General features: G+C 46.3%; 1 long non-coding RNA gene across 3 annotated transcripts in view; it reads left to right on the top strand.

Annotated features, from left to right (window-relative positions):
• The first annotated feature begins 1,513 nt into the window (after positions 1-1,513).
• LOC119955941 overlaps positions 1,514-14,986 on the top strand; it is a 33,940-nt gene continuing 20,467 nt past the window's right edge. The window contains exons 1-3 of one of the 3 annotated variants that reach the window (XR_005458554.1): positions 1,514-1,707; positions 9,247-9,314; positions 12,675-12,854. This is a non-coding gene — a long non-coding RNA (uncharacterized LOC119955941). Of the gene's footprint in view, positions 1,708-2,938; positions 3,052-9,246; positions 9,315-12,674; positions 12,855-14,986 lie in introns of those variants that run through there. The other 2 variants (XR_005458552.1, XR_005458553.1) reach the window with 2 other exon arrangements.

Consider the following 14,986-nt stretch of genomic DNA (forward strand, 5'->3'; position numbering starts at 1 on the left):
GCAGATTCAATTCCCGTTATAGCCTCCCCAAACAGGTGTTGGAATGTGGCGACTAGGGGCTTTTCACAGTAACTTCATTTGAAGCCTACTTGTGACAGTAAGCGATTTTCATTTTTCATTTCATTATTGTCTGGAAGGATGGCCAGACGATATTCCAGTAATCCAGTATTGCGGCACTAGTTTGAAAAGCAAATATTGGGTTTAATGGAGTACTTTCTCCTGAGCTGGGAAAATTTCCAACTCACGCCAGGTGTATCAGGAACAAAGATCTACCCCGTTAACTCACTAAGGCACAGCAGGCCATTCGATCATAGAACATAGAACATGCACTCTATAGATCGATCAAGCTCATGTCGTCTCTCTATAGAGTCTTAATTCAGTATCATCCCACTGCTCCATCCTCGTTACTCGGTATGTCTATTGACCCAAGTGCACATTCAGTTTCCTTTTGAAATTATTCACTGTCTCTGCTTCCACCATCTATGTTGGCAGAGAGTTCCGGACCATCACAATCCGCATTAATAGGCAGATTAAAATGTTTGGGCTTATACTCGCTGGAGTTTAGAAGGATGAGAGAGGATCTGAAGTTTATAAAGTATTAAGAGGGAATGAAACGTAGACCAAATGCTCCCCCTTGTGGGGCAATCTAGAATGAAAGGCCATAGATCTAGGTTGAGAGGTGGTAGATTTAGAACTGAGATGAGGAGGAACTACTTCTCGCAGAGCGTGGTGAATTTGTGGAACTTGCTGCCCCATGGTGCAGTGGAATATGAGTCATTAAACGGTTTAAAGAAGGAAATAAATATATTTTTGATTTAAAAAAACAGGTTAAAGGGATATGGGAAACAGGTGGGGAGGAGGATTTGAGACCAGGAGGAGATTAGATATGCTTTGATTGAATTGTGGAGCAGGCTCGAAGGGTTAAATTGCCTATTTCTGCTCTTAATTCCTCTGTTCCTATGTTCCCCGTAAAAGTTATTTCTCTTACATAAAACCTTAAATCTGTGTCCCTTAATCCTTGTACCGTCAGCTAATGGAAAACCTGTCATAACTAATTACACTTCCATCAAACCTCTCCTCCATCTGTGATGGATCTATTGTGGGCAGGCCTGGTTGTGGGGTATCGTCACTCACAGTGGATTTTTGCCAGGCCAATGTGATCGAAAGCAAATGCTTGGGATGAATGCTGCAACAGTCAATGCCATGGGAGCCTGCCACTATTGGCCTCTGTTCTGAGACACACTGTAAGGCAGAGGAATTCCATTTGTTTTTATTCTATCCTTGAAGTCTCCACGGTAACACACATCCCCAGCTCATTGGTTGGATGATCTCTGCAGCTCCAACAGAGATTGCTCCCGGTGTCGGACAGCTGAGGAATCCTTTCTGTTTCTTCCCTCGCTAATCCCAGTGAGCGGAAAACATTTACAGAGCCAACACTTTCACCCTGAGATTACCTAACAGATTGGGAATAATATTTAACTAGCTGCCTTCAATGTTGGTTTTGCACTTTTTTTTAAAGAGATCTGCTGAATTTGGACAACTCACATCTATAAATAACAAACATCCTGTCCTTCTGTCCCGATATGCCAACTTGATGAGAAAAATGATAGGCACTAATGGATGAAAATACCTGACACATCAGGATGAAAGAAATATAGATGAGGTGGAAGAAGCTGGGCTAATTTGCAATCTTTTTTCATGGAGAGGGTGAGTGACATTTCAACATTTCGATTAATTTATAGTATTATTGATTTTTTTTTGTGAAGATCCAGTTCACATTCATCTGTTACTCGAATGATCCTCCACAACTACTTTACCCATTAGTCCACTCAATGCATTGATCAGTCCTTGTATGAAGAAAGCCTTGTTAACAACATTCGTAATCTTGCCTTTTACTAGCATGTATCTGCACCCCATGTGTCTGATTTTTTATGATTTATTGTGTAGTGGTGTTTTCAATTTAACATTTCTATGGCATTTACTCACCAGTTGGCATCATGAAGATTACTCCTCAGCCACCTCAGCTTTTCATTACCCTTTCTAATGCACTTTTAGAAAATACACAAGCTGCTGAGACGGATAAGAAAATTGCCAATAAACAAATCAGTATATTTGGATAATAGGCATACAAGCAATTTCCAGCTGCATTGAACCTTCGCAGGCGGAACTGAGAAGGTGTTGGATTCTCAATCTACATCAGCTGTTCCAAAATGTGATCGCTTCTCAGTTTTGAAAATGATTATGAAGCATTCTGAATTTCAGCAGCTGACCCCCTCCCTCCCACCCCACCCCCCAAACCCCCCTTCGGGTTGGATTCTCTGGTTCCCCAGCGGGTTCGCTGGCGGTGGGATTCTATACTCCCGCTGATTATCATTGGGATTTCCAATTGAAGCCACCCCACTCCGCTGGGAAACCCATGGGTGGGGATGCGCTGCCGATAGGAAAAGAGAATTGCAACGGCGGGAGAATTCCGGCCTTCGTTTCCGAATCCTAACTGGAAAAGATCGCGTTTATACTTTGGGCTGAATTTATAATTTGAAAATGGGACACTTGTGGACTCCAAGATTTCACTTCTACTCCTCCACTTGAGCTGTTGTCCATCACTGAGGTAAATCTGTTTGCATGTGAGTTTTTGAGTCGCAGCAAAACCCTTTCCACTTTACTGTGAAGCTAGCATATAAAGTCACTTTATTTTTCCTTCAAACCGTCGGGTTTCGCCTATCTTAATTCAGTAGAACAAGCTGTATCGCTTCTGCTCTCGACGTAAGTTCAGCTGGCAATATTATCTGGTCAGTGATGTTTTGCTGTATTCCTGGCTCCCCACAGATTTCACCATTGCCAGGATTTCCAATAAAATAGTCCCATTGGTGCTACATTATTACGGCTCAATGAGCGATTAGAAGGATCACGTAATAAGTAGTCTGCGACACAATACTCTGGATAATGTTTGATAACGTTGACGATCACAGGGAAAGAATTCCACTGATAAAAGCTGCAGTTCTCATAATGAGAAATGTGCCTGATAAGAAGACTGAGTAGAGGAGACAGTTTGTGAGTCAGCTTTTACAGCTTGTTTTTGAATATCGAGAGTTTGCTTAAAATAATGGATGGGTTCCATGTGTTTAAGCTAAATTCGGCAGTCCTTGGCTGACAGAATAGTTGCTTCTCATTGGATTAACTCTCTGTCGAAGAGTCAGTTAGTTATTCTGTTGAATTATTGATTGTGGAAGATCTTAAATACCTTTGTACCTTGCAATGAAATTCAACTACTATTCATATATGGAAAGCAAAATTGCAATTTTTGAAGAGCAGAGAGCCTGTCCAGGAAAGGAAGGTAATGAAATGCAGGTTAAATGCTGGTAAATAAACAGATTATAGGTATTTCCTTGAAAGCTTTTCTTTCAACTGGTTTAGCAACTACATCATTAGTTTAAAAACTGTTGCTCGTTCTGGGTGAGTGTGCTTAACACTCAATTTGTGGCTGTTTCATTACTTAGCTCTGGTGTCAGCAGGTATCGTTAAGATATGGGCAGCAGGGTAGCATGGTGGTTAGCATAAATGCTTCACAGCTCCAGGGTCCCAGGTTCGATTCCCGGCTGGGTCACTGTCTGTGTGGAGTCTGCACGTCCTCCCCCTGTGTGCGTGGGTTTCATCCGGGTGCTCCCACAGTCCAAAGATGTGCGGGTTAGGTGGATTGGCCGTGATAAATTGCCCGTAGTGTCCTAATAAAAGGAAGGTTAAGGGGGGGGTTGTTGGGTTACGGGTATAGGGTGGATACGTGGGTTTGAGTAGGGTGATCATGGCTCGGCACAACATTGAGGGCCGAAGGGCCTGTTCTGTGCTGTACTGTTCTATGACTCTATTCTATGACCGCCACAAGTTTCAAGGTCAAGTTCAAAGCAATAAAACCATACACCAATTAGTAAGTCCAAACAACTGAGTTTATTATAATACAATTATAATACTACCCATGCACACGCTAAGAGGATTAAACTATTCCTACTGCTAAATAAACCAATACTTATCTCAAAGGGAACTGCCGGATCAGGGGACAAGGCCTCTTGCTCTGCTCTGGTCTGCAGACTTCAGGTTGGTACGGGTTAAAAAGGGGTCAGGAGTGTCTATCTCTGGTAGCGATCGTTGTGAGACACTTACTTGCTGGCAGCTGCTGTCCCAAATCTCTCCTCTCTCTTGGTCAAGATCTTCTTTGGTAAAAGCTGGTCGAGATGCTGGTCCAGAGAGGAGGGCTGGTTAAGAAGAACGAACTAAGTGTGGGACCTGTCTTTTATAGGTCCTAGGGCTTCGCGCCCTTTTGGGCGGACCCCTTTACCTGCTCGGAATCGATTGGGTCTCTTCCCAATCGATTTGTTTGAATCCCCCCAATACTGAGGCTGTCCCTCGGTTACTGGGTGGGCCTTCAGGTGCTTTGTTTTCGAACCCGCTGGTGCCGGGGTGTCTGATTTCCCTGTTGCAATCACTTCTCTATTTGTGTCCATTGTCCCTGGGATTGTTCCATTACTATGTTAACTATCCCAGAGATTGCCTCATTAGTATGCAGAATGTTCGTTTCGGTGCTGTCTGCTCTCTTAGCAGACAGAATACACATTGGCTTGGTGCAGCCTGCTTGTGCTGTAAAAATTGTCCATTTTAACCTGCAAGCTTTACGGTCCTCCATTTTGTATTTAGGGAATGGCCATCTTCGGTGGCTACAAAACAATCTGTTTCAATGTGCTTGCGAGTTTGCTGAAGTAGAATTTGAAGGAGGCTTTGTATCTGACATAGTTCTGAAATAAGCCTGTGTTGAAAAAGTGAGGAATAAATACTTTGAGATACATAGGGCAAAATTCTCCGCAACGGCCGACGCCGGTGTGAAACCCGGAGTGTTTCACGCCGGCATCGGAGGCCACTCCTCGCCCCCTATTCTCCCCCCCTAGGAGGGTTAGGAGCGGCATGGGGAGAAACTCGGCCGCCGGGCCTTGACGCTTGCGTCAAGGCGCGGCGCGCCGAGAATGACATGGCCGGCGGCGCCTAAGTGACGTCAGACGCGCATGCGCAGGTTGGCCGGCGCCAACCAGTGCATGCGCAGTTGCCGTCTTTCCCTCCACTGCCCCGCAAGATGTAGCTTCTTGATCTTGCGGGGCAGTGGAGGGGAAAGTGCGTCTCTCAGAGACGCCGGCCCGACAATCGGTGGGCACCGATCGCGGGCCAGTCCCCTCACGAGCACGCCTGTGGCGCTCGTTCTTCTCTCCGCCCCCACAGGCCCCACCCTTACCTGTCGCACGCTGTTCACGCCGGCAGTGACCAGTTGTGGTTGCCGCCGGCATGAACAGTTCGGGATTGTCAGGCCACTCGGCTCATTCGGGCCGGAGAATCGCCGGTCGCCGTGAAAAACGGTGACCGCCGATTCTCCAAGCGGCGTGTCGCAAAACGCGACACGCCATTTTGGGGGGGGGAGGTGGGAGAATCGTGGGGGGTGCCAGAGCGGCCCTCCCGCAATTCTCCCACCCGGCCTGGGAAGCGGAGAATAGTCCCATATGCTGTAAATCTGCCGTTGGCCGCAGGGACCGGTAGGAGAGTGCTGTGGGCCTAGTCAAATCAATAATTCAGGAACTCAAATTCCATCACAGGAGAATTTGAACTGAGTTAATTTAATAAATATGGATTAAAAAGCTAATATAAATAACGGTGACCAAAAAATTACTGGACTGCTCGAAAAGCCCATCTGGTTTACTAAGGTCCTTTATGGAATTAAATCTGCTACCTTTATTTGGCCTGGCCTACTCCATAGTCCAAAATCAATAGTGCAAAGCAACAGGAAAAACGACCCAATAGTAGTGTTTCGATAGATGGGGAACTACCTATAGGTTAGTTAGTGGTTGATTTCTTCTGGTTTTTGTTATGATTCCACATGTGTTTAATGCTCACCATCATTGTTTAAATTTGCAAGAATCTACAGAGAGTGGTGTGGCAGGTGCTGACGGACGTTTTGTCGCATTCAAGGAGTCTGAGTAAGCCAGTTACTCTCAGGCATGGATGCACCAGTGGGTGTCTCCCTTGCGTTATAACATGATTTAGACAAGAATGAGAAGAGGTGATGGAAGGTGGAGGAGGGGAAGGCCTCTCAGCGGGAAAGATGGTCAAAATAATTTATCTCCTGTGAGCTCTTCTTGAGATTTTCTTTGAATTTCAAGGCCTCTCTTTTCATTCTCACTGAATCCTTTATTAGGTCATATAGTCGCATAATAACATTGGCCGGAATTTTCCAGCTTCTGCGATTCTCTATTCCCGTGAGCAGTGCTCCTGCCTAAGTGGGTTTCATGGCCGTGCGTGGTGATATCAATGGGAAATCCCATTGACAAGCGGCAGGAGTAGAGATTCCCGCCACCAGTGATAGGCATGCCGCCAAGAAAAACATGGCTGGGGGACACAGAGAATCCAGTCCATTGTCTTCTGTTTTTGCATTGGCATGGCGTATTTGGCCTCGCACAAAAGCAAAATTATCAATATCTTCAATAACCATCACCACTCCATTAAATGTAAAGCCACAATACACAAGACAAGCATTAGTTTCCGCGGACACATAGAATTTAAAATGGCAGAAAATAACTGGCAAAAGTTAGCAACAAAAGTTTAAAAAATAAATAAACTTGGAACACAAAAAAAACCCTCCGCCGCATTCAGATACAAGTTAACGGACGCTCGTTCTACAATGGAAGTTGAGACACCAGTCATTAGATGTTGCATCGTGGTTAGTAATATGATCCCCACAGAGACCAATAACTTTTAAATGAGATACATTTCCCAATCAAACAACAGAAACAACAGAAGGACAAGATTTCATGTTTTAAGACTCTTACTGTAACAAACATACTAAAATCAACAGAGATCAAACATTAATTAACAGACAATTAATGTGCCAAAGTAAAGAGATGTATATTTGTGTTACCTAATCAACAGAATTGAAATATGTCATGCAACTCCTTTCACTGTGCACCACACCACTGGTAGATATTTTGCATTATAGGATCAAGTCCCAAGTTACTCACAGTTTTCCAGTGGTTCATTTATCCCTTGAACGCCCAGGTGAAAACTTCCAGTGTAATAGAGAATTGTTTTCACTCAGCCAGAGTATGCCAGAACAACTTCCACCAACAAGGCCCACGTTGGCAACTCCTTGTTCATTAAATCTGAAAAACTCCAGTTTTTTCCATACTCTTCAAACAGAGAACCAGCATTTCCCAGCATCCTGCTTAGTTGTTGACACAAACACAGTTGTCCCCTGCTTCTCACAACAGTAGCTGCATTCCCCCTCTCTCATTATTTCTGTAACTCTCCAAAAACACTACAGTCCCACTTCTGTGTCAAGGTGCAATAATTATCACTAGGGGCTTTTCACAGTCACTTCATTGAAGCCTACTTGTGACAATAAGCGATTATTATTATCATTAGGTTTGATATTGTTTTTTTTTCTCATGGCCATCAGATCACTTGGACCAGTCTCTAAGCAGGGGTTTAGTATGACCACCATCCCTCCTATTTAGAACATTCTGCTTCACTTTAAGTTAATGCAGACAATTTAAAACATAGCCATCTTGTCAAGCCTGACATTCATTATAATTATCACCATAAGTGCATTTATTGAGTAGCCCACCACTTCCATTTTGGAAATGATGCACTCAAAGCTCTGCCCAAAACCTGATGCAAAGTTGATTTCTCTCTACTCCTTGATGTTGAGGACGGACATTATTGCAGGCTTCACAATGCACTTCGTTTGACAAATGCATCATTGTAGGTTGCCCAAAAGGCTCACCTGAATCCTCTGAGCAGAATTCATTTGTGACCTCGCCCTCTGGGGAATTGCTGTTCTTGCTCCCTGTTCTAGCTGTGGGCCATGTTTGATTGGTAGAATACCAAGTGCAGATCTCATCTTTGTGTTGCCTTCTAAATTGGTGTCAGTACCTATACTCGTTGCTGTGAGTGTGAAATGTAATGATGGTTTATCTTCAACAGTTCGCTTTCTTATTATTCCTCCACTGACTGGACAGATTCTGGGCGAAATTCTCCCAAAACGGGAGAAATCGTAAAACTGCCGTAAAACCCGGGCGGGTTTTACGGCATCGCGCCCCTTCCCGACGGGGGACCGATTCTGGTCCCCCGTCGGGGCTAGCAGCCCGACGTCGGAGGCTCCGACAAGTCGGGCTTAACGAAAATCGTTAAGCCCGCTTGCCGGAGTTTGCGCCGGCTGACGCGTCATATGACGTCAGCCGCGCATGCGCAGGTGGGAAGACTCCACCCGCGCATGCGCGGGTGACGTCATCGCGTTTTTGCGCGAAACCCGCGCATGCGCAGGCCGGGTTGCCCCTCAGCCGCCCCGCGTATTGATACTGCGGGGCGGCGGAAGGACAAATAGTGCGCGGGTATCGGGCCCGCTGCCCGCGATCGGTGGGCACCGATCGCGGGCCCATGGCACCCTTGGCACGGCCGTGGTACTGCCGTGCCAATCGGTGCCATGGTTATTTTTTGCGAGTTTGTCACGACGTTTTTACGAACGGCAGGACCAGGTGTGTTTGCCGTTCGTAAAAAGGTCGTAAAGGGCTGGGACTTCGGCCCTTCTAACAGCTGAGAATCGCTGCCGGCCGTAAAAAAAACGGCGGCAGCGATTCTTGTCGGGATTTCGGCCGGGGGGGGGGGGGGAGAATAGCGGCAGGGCGCCAAAAAAGTCGGGAAGGCCCTCCCCCTATTCTCCCACCCGTCGTGGGGGGGGGGAGAATTTCGCCCTATGCCTCTTGAATATCTGAAAGAGGAAAGAGACAGGGTTAGAATTGTGTTGTGGGGATGTGGTAAAAAATAAGAAGTGTCTTTCTTATACCGGGTGCGACTATTAAATGCTTCACAGCTCCAGGGTCCCAGGTTCGATTCCCAGCTTGGGTCACTGTCTGTGTGGAGTCTGCACGTTCACCCCGTGTGTGCGTGGGTTTCCTCTGGGTTCTCCAATTTCCTCCCACAGTCCAAAGATGTGCAGGTTTGGTGGATTGGCCATGCTAAATTGCCCTTAGTGTCCACATTGCCCTTAGTGTTAGGTGGGGTTACTGGGTTATGGGGATAGAGTGGAGGTAGGGTGCTCTTTCCAAGAGCCGGTGCAGACTCGATGGGTCGAATGGCCTCCTTCTGCACTGTAAATTCTATGGGAGGATGTATGAGAAGAACGATTAGATATAATGATATTGTCATCTTTGATGGTTTCAGCCCTACTGCCAGCCACAGCTTCAGTAAAGACCATCCAAACGTTGGCCAGCATCAACTCCTCCATGGAGGTAAGGATATATAGACATGGCTACTCCTATCCAGTTAGTTCCTGCTGCCTCCAGTTGCATAGCACTCTGTCCTGCAAGCAACAGGGACCTGTGCCAGTGAGTATTGTGCAATCTGTTTGGGTGGTGCCAGTGTCATGGTTGAATTGCTGGCAGTGTGTTTAACAGTGAGATGTGGGCATGAGGCTTTCAGCACAGCAAGTGTGAGAGGATGAAGTGAAGTACATGTATGGTAATCATGAGGCTGATTGATAGATGTGGCAATTTGGGCAATGGCTGAGGATAGTAATGCAGTTGGTGGGATGCGGGGTTTAAGATGCATTCAATGACATTGACCATTCATGTGAAATCACTGAATTGCATGCAGCACTGCATCTGGCTCCTCGGGATTGGGCTCCTGCTGTTGACCTCCATGGACTCTCGCACTGCCTGCGAAATGTGAATGGTCAGGGTCAGTGAATGCGTCTTCAGTTACCATATCACACCAGCTGCATTACCAGCCTCAGCCACTGCCTGAATTACCACACCCCATCACTCACCTTGGTTAGGCCAGTGTTTATTGCCCATCCCTAGTTGCCCTTCAGAAGGTGGTGGTGAGCTGTTTTCTTGAACTGCTGCAGTCCCTGAGCTGTAGGTATACCCACAGTGCTGTTAGGGAGGATTTCCAGGGTTGTGACCCAGCAACAATGAAGGAATAACGATATATTTCCAAGTCAAGGCTGTGATTGACTTGGATGGGACCTTTAAGTGGTGGTGTTTCCAGGTATTTGCTGCTTTTATCCTTCTAGATCAGGGGTGGGCAAACTTTTCCGTGCAAGGGCCACATTCAGAAATTCACAATTCACAAAGGGCCGCATAGTACGTATATAAAGTAAAATAATTACTTCACCCGGTTATGATTCTGGGCGCCTCATATAGAACATAGAACAGTACAGCACAGAACAGGCCCTTCGGCCCTCGACGTTGTGCCGAGCAATGATCACCCTACTCAAGTCAACGTATCCACCCTACCAGTAAACCAGTAACCCAACAGCCCCCCCCCCCATTAACCTTAAAAAAAAATTTAAAAAAAAAAAAAAAAAAAATTTTTTAAAAAAATTTTTTTTTTTTTTTTTTTTAGTGACTTGGTGGGCCGCAGAAATACCTTTGGCGGGCCGCATGCGGCCCGCGGGCCGTAGTTTGCCCATCCCTGTTCTAGATGGTAGTGGTCGTGGGCTTGATGGTGCTGCCAAAAGAACCTTGATGAGTTTCTGCAGTGCACTCTGCAGATGGTACACACGGCTGGCACTGTATGCACCTCTGCCTGTCACCTATCAACTATGGGTGGCATGGTGGCACAGTGATTACCACTACATTCTCACAGCATCAGAGACCTGGGTTCTATTTTGGCCTTGGGTGACTGTGGAGTTTGCATGTTCTTCCTGTGCCTGCGTGGGTTTCCTCAGGCTGCTCCGGTTTCCTCCCACAGTCCAAATATATGCAGATTAGGCGATTTTGCAACGTGGAATTGCCCCTTAGTGTCCAAAGATGTGCAGGTTAGGTGGAGTTACAGGGGATAGGGTGAGGCCCGAGGTAGGGTGCTCTTTCAGAGGGTTGGTGCACACACGATGGGCCAAATGGCCTTCTTCTGCACTGTATCGATTCTATTTCACATGTGGGATAGATGACATTGGATGAGAAGATTAGTCCCCCGCGAGTAAGGAAGGTAATGCTTGAGCGGAGTTGGGGAGCAGGCGAGCTTGCGCTGCCGAATTTTAGCAACTATTACTGGGCGGCTAACATAGCCATGATCAGGAAGTGGGTGATGGGGAATGGTCGGCATGGAAGCATATGGAGGCGGCTTTGTGCAAGTGCACAAGTTTGGGGGCGCTGGTCATGGTGCCTCTGCATTTCCCATCGGCACGATACTCCACCAGCCACGTGGTGGTGGTGGCCCTGAGAGTCTGGTGGCAATGGAGGAGATATGTGGGAGCAGTGGGAGCATCGGTCTGGTCCCCAATCTGCGAAAATCACCGGTTTGCCCCGGGGAGGATGGATGGGGGTTTTCGAATATGGCGGAGAGCAGGGATTGAGAGGATGGGGGACTTGTTTATAGAGGGGAGCTTTCTGAGTATGAGAGTGTTGGAGGAGAAGTTTGCGTTGGTGAGTGGAAACAAATTTAGATATTTGCAGGACTTCCTACGTAGGCAGGTATCAACCTTCCCACTCCTGCCGCTCAGGGGGATTCAGGACAGGGCAGTCTCCAGAGGATGGGTAGGAGAGGGGAGCGTCTCTGACATTACAAGGAACTTATGGGATCAGAAGAGACGCAGACCGAGGAGCTGAAGTGCAAGTGGGGGGAAGAACTGGGAGTAGAATCAACGTGTCCACAACATATACCAGGCTCAGCCTGATTCTATTCAAGGTCGTTCTCCGGGCCCACATGACAGTGGCCTGGATGAGCAGATTCTTTGGGTGGAGGACAGGTGTGCAAAATGTGCAGGAGGACAAGAGAACCATGTTCACATGTTCTGGGCATGTCCAAAGCTTAGGGGATTTTGGCAGGGATTTGCTGATGTCATGTCCAAGGTATTAAAAACGAGGGTGGCATTGAGTCTAAAGGTGGCGATTTTCGGGTTGTCGCAGGTTCCGGGAATCCAGGAAGAGAAAGAGGCAGACGTTCAGGCCTTTGCTTCCCTGGTAGCCCGGAGACGGATACTATTAGCTTGGAGGGACTCAAGGCCCCAGAAGTCGGAGACCTGGCTATTGGACATGGCTAGCTTTTTCTGTTTGGAGAAAATCAAGGTCGCCCTGAGAGGGTAACTGTTTGGGATTCGCCCGTAGGTGGCAACCATTCATCGACTTCTTCGCGGAAATTAATCATCAGCAGAGGGGGGGTTAGGTTAGCGTAGATTAGGGAGTTAATTAATGGTGGGACCTGTTAGGGAGGGAGGTGGTATTTGCACTAAGTTTATAGTCTCATATACTTGTTTATATTGTTGCCGTTATAATGCCAAAAAATACCTCAATAAAATATTTATTAAAAAAAAAGATCAGTCCAATATTTTTTTGGTTCAAAACTTCAGAACATGACATTCTGCCAGTCGGATGTGCTTTTAACAGCCCCGGATCTCCAAATTAAAATGGGACAGGGCATTTGGAGTACATTCCACTGCTCTCTCCCAATTCATGCTTGGTATTTTTCATTACCACATGCTGAGATTCAGCACAGTCAAATCTTGACTCATTATGTGATAAGTATCAACTTCACACTTTGTTCAAGCTTTAAGTCCGAACAGTGCTGTGAATCTTAATACTGCAGTTGCGAATTCTCTATTTGACAAGTAATTTTGTGCCTGTAATGTTCAACTGTTTCCATTCCAGGGTTTAATCGGACTGTGCTGACAGTTCTATCCAGTGAGACGCTAAAGTGATGCAAATCAGCTTAAAATAATGATGTGGATTCAAGCTACTTCTGTAAAATGTTTGCCTCAACCAATCCCTTTCACTTGTAGTTAGCTGGACAACTGCTATATATCGCTTCTGACAGCGCTTGTCTTTCAGGTAAGATGAAGTGATTGTGTTACTTACTCATTACTTTTGCCATTTGCACCCACATATGTTTAGTTCTGTGCAGTATGATTTCCCATTCATAATATCGTTCTGAATGCCAACGTCCAGCCAGTTAGTAAACCTTGAACTGGCACTCCCCAAGTGAAAGAACACTTTTGACAGAGTTGGCCTATGCCGCAGCACCAATTACTTAACTGGAATCAATTGAAAATGAAGTGTTGTCAGTACGAAGTAGATAGTAGAATAATGTCAGCGCAAAAGAATAATGTCAGCAAAAGAGCAATATTTATACAGGAAAGTGAACGAGGTTTAATATCCATGTCCTGACCTCATAAACAAGGCAACACATGTCCCACATGACAAAAGGCAATTGGTAATTTAGTTACGACTTTACAAGTGACTTTACAAAACACCAAGGGAAGATAATGAGGTGAGGCCACGGAGTAACACGAGTTCTGACACAGGATCCTGGAAAGGAAGAGGCAGGGAAATCTGGCAGAGCTCTCAGTCGAGAAACACAAAGAAAGGAAGTACATAGAGCTGAAAATATGGTTCGACAAAATGATGGCCACAGGCAGCTGTGAATAGGGAGTAATAAAAACAAAATGGTGGAAAAACCCAGCCAGGCCTGGCAGCATCCGAGGAAGGAGAAACAAAGGCCTGGATATTTTGCCCCTTTCTGCCAGCAGGATCTTCGGATTCGAACCCCCCCCCCCCCCCCCCCCCTCTTCCCCCCACTCCGTCTGCAGTGGATTTCCAGGTGACGGAACAGGTGAGATACTGTACGCATCGGCATGACCAGAAGACCCCGCCTGTGTCCAATTTCGGATCCCAATGGCTTTTCCTCAGAGTGAATAGTCAGGAATAGAGAATGAAATGTTGTCAGAAGTATTGCACCGAATAAAGATTAATTTGAAAAGAGTTATTAGTTATTCATTTTAAGTTTAAATTAAATTTGAGCAATTCGCCAAACCTTCATTGCACAATGACACTTCTGAAAAGCAGGTGAGCTGAAATTATAGACTGATACAGCGAATTGAGGTACCATTCTTCCTATTATGTCTGTGACAGCTCTTTGATAGAACCATCCAAAAAGTACCACTCTTTGAGCTTCCCTCATTCTCCGAGAAATGTTTTCCCTTCACATCTTTATCGAATTTTCTTTGGAAAGTTACCATTGAATCAGCTTCCACCATCCTTTCAGGCAGTGCATTTCAGATCAGATAGTTTAACTGGCACGGTTCCTGAGGGAATATGCTCAACGTTCCCACCTTTTTGATATTTCTAATTAGTTAGGTTGATATGTTTTCAGGAACCTGAAACCTGATTATTTGTTGAACCGTGACCTGTGTTTTGTAGCATTTATTATTGTCACTAATAAACAGCAATTACTTCAGAGCTGAATATGAGGGCTCGACACTGCAGGTGTCAATTATACTAATGAGCACTTGGTCTTGAGAAATAATGGGCAAGGTTTTACAGACCCCACCATTGACAGTGGGCATGATTCAGTGGACTCAAGTTAAAGTGTTGGTGTTTCTCGGTGGCTGCTGCGCAGAGAAATACCCTGTTATTCAATGGCATTTATATTTTTTTGGCCTCGGCGTGATTCTCTCTGCCGATGCCGCACTTAAGAGGGATTTTCAGCTCGCCAGCAGGAAAGGCTCCTCCGGCAATCCCGATATTCAACCCCTGCCCTGTTCAGGCCCCTCCATGCATCTTTTTAGATCTCTGTCACTGCCCTCAACCTTACAGAAACCCCAACCCCCGAGAACCACTCCTCACCCGCTTTCCCTCCTGCCAAGCCCCTCCCCCCCCCCCAAACCACCAGACCTGACCAGACACCTGAGTACACTGGCACTGCCACCTGAACACCTTGGCATCTCACAATGTGGCTGGTGAGCCGCAGGCAGCAGGTGAGTCCGACGTCCCATCATTGGTTAATTTAAATATTCAGACCTGGATCTCGCCCAGCAGGTGATCTGTGGCTCGCTTGTGATTCACCCATTGCGTCCAGATCTACACTGAGCGCAATGGGCTTGGTGAAGCACGCCCAGTGTCTTCAAGTCCCTCTGGAGTCAAGGGTGTTTAGGCGCATCTCATTTTCCAGGCCTGCCCCTGCT

This window comes from Scyliorhinus canicula, chromosome 21 (assembly GCF_902713615.1).
Source record: "Scyliorhinus canicula chromosome 21, sScyCan1.1, whole genome shotgun sequence".
NCBI lineage: Eukaryota > Metazoa > Chordata > Chondrichthyes > Carcharhiniformes > Scyliorhinidae > Scyliorhinus > Scyliorhinus canicula.